The following is a 2,500-nucleotide window of genomic DNA, read 5'->3' as shown; positions in this document are numbered from 1 at the left end:
TTCAACAAACCTTGCGCTAAAAAATACACAAGTAATTATGGTAAGCAGAGCCACGAAACTGGGCCCAGTTCAGTCACAGCCGATCAATATTTGTGTAATAATGTTTAAATGTAGGTGGCATCTGTAATAGAAAAATATGGTTTGTTAGTCATATCATGCGTGTGGCCGTGGCCTAAGCTGAAGTAACGTCAAACTTACGAACTACTCCTAGAACTATGAGGTTCGTTCCGCGATCGTCTCCACTGGTGGAGACGATAGCGGAACGAACCTCATAGTCTAGGAGTTAATAGCGGAACGAACCTCATAGTTGTAGGAGTACTTACGAACTGGATAGTCAAGTGCTTACAATAGCACCCAGTACCAAAAAGGTGTTCGTTTACATGCTCATCCTATCGCTTACTACATGACTAAATTCAATACCATGCATGCGAACAAATCTTACCGTTTGACAGTCAATAAATGACTTGATGATGGCATCGTCCACGTTACTCCGGGTGTTCTTCACCCTCTTCACACCAGCAGGCAAGATGCACGGCAAAACAAACACTGCCATATAATCATTGCGATCATCCTCTGCAAAAACGAATGTAAATTTGTGTTATAATTTTAAAACATGTGTCGTGCAACTGCAACAATTTCCCAAGCATACTGGGAGCTTGGGCTAGGCCTACCAAAGTATTCAGTAACTTGAAGACTGTAAGTGTAGGACTCTAGGGGGTGAAATAAATCACTTTTTGATGCCAATCATTATTCATTATCAATGTAGAACTAGACTCTAGAGAGCAGAAGTGAACCCAGTACAGCGACAGTTGGTCTACTTCTAGAGACTAAGGCTCCCATGTGAGCCTTAAAAATAGAGAACTAACATTTTATGATTTTGGGCCTCCTTTATGCTATGTATACCATGTATACCGGCCTACGTTTTCAAAATCAGGTTGATCATGTTGATAGGGTCATCTCAGCTAGGCCTACAATACTGTATAATGTAGGTGAACATTTTGTTTACGATCGTTTGCCATCAATTTCAATAACTCCAGTTTCCTTTGTCATGTTTGTACTTAAACAACTAAAACTTTCCCCACACACACAATAAACATTCATAAGGCATGTATTACCTTTTTGTTGAGTTAAATTGGAAAACATTTAAACAAATTAAATTTTCTGCTAGGTACTCACTGTTCTGATCCAATGGATGATTCTCCCTTCGTTCGTTTCACAATCACAGTCAGGACCTCACAGACAGTCACAAGCATCGATGTAAAATTAAAAATCTGCTCAGCTTATCAGTTTCGCAGTGTCAGCTATTGAAATTGCACTGATATACCTCGAACTAACAATGTGCAGCTTTAAATTAATTACAAATCCTTCCTCCATGACTATTAATAATACTTGTAAATAAAACTCAGTGCAGATTTCAGAAAGGTCGGTTAGAACATTGACGAGTTTCTATTTCAAACGTGACTAATTATGGAAGAGAAAGGTCTGTAACCATAATACCCGTTCAGTTTACACACATGAAGTCAACCAAGATCTTATAGCGCCCTCTCGTGGCGGCATTGTGTCATATTTGTTAGTCATTATTGTTTACTGCATGGTTTTGGTTGCGTTTTTGCAGTCTTTTTTAACAGTAATTTTGTTTAAGGCTAGATTTGTTTAAAACGACAATTATTTTTAATTCGTTGATTAGGTTAAATGTCAACATATGTATTATATAATGGTCCAGAATTCTGGTAATATTTATAACTCATGATAAATTACAAAAATCCTGTTGGATGAACCCCATAAGAAGATGTCGAAATCGATAAGCTAATGGTTGCCTTATGGTTGTCTCAGGGGTCACTAATAATGATAACCCCATGATTGATCTGTATCATGAGAATGCCGTGATCATATGATTTTACATCGTGTCAGGATGACCCGGAAAGGGTCAACAATTTCTGACCCAGCGTCCGGGTCAAATTTTTGACCCGTGACTTTTTAGAGTGTAGCGGTTGTTGTCTCCGCCTTTTGTTACTTCGCATTCAGACAACGTCACCTCAAAACGGCACAAGGGTTGTCTTCGCGGTTCAGAGATGATCTCAATAAAAGTAAACAAAGATGTTTCCTTAATGTTGTCATTTTGCTCTTTCTGTCGTACCCAAGCGTTTGAAGTGTTATAATTAGCCTGTTGCCGACTGGATGTAAGCTGTTTTACATGGATGAGGATAACGAACTCAACATCACCTTGCTGAGGTATGATTACGCAAGACTGTTAGAGCCCAGAACACTCTGTTTACAACTATGCCGCCCAAACAGCTATGGTGTACGTCGTTGGTTTCCCGCTCGCATTGTTCATACTTCTGTGGTATAGCAAAAGAAAGTTCAACAATGAAGACGATCAAGCATCTGTTTCGAGTCAGGGTTCAGATCAAGTGTTACCCGGTACCTCCAATTATGGGGTAGAGGATACAGAAGCACCTGTTTCGAGTCCGAATTTTGGTCAAGTGTTGCTCGATTTCCC

Source organism: Asterias rubens, chromosome 14 (genome assembly GCF_902459465.1).
Source record: "Asterias rubens chromosome 14, eAstRub1.3, whole genome shotgun sequence".
Classification (NCBI taxonomy): Eukaryota; Metazoa; Echinodermata; class Asteroidea; order Forcipulatida; family Asteriidae; genus Asterias; species Asterias rubens.
Note: the sequence above shows the minus strand (reverse complement) of the source record.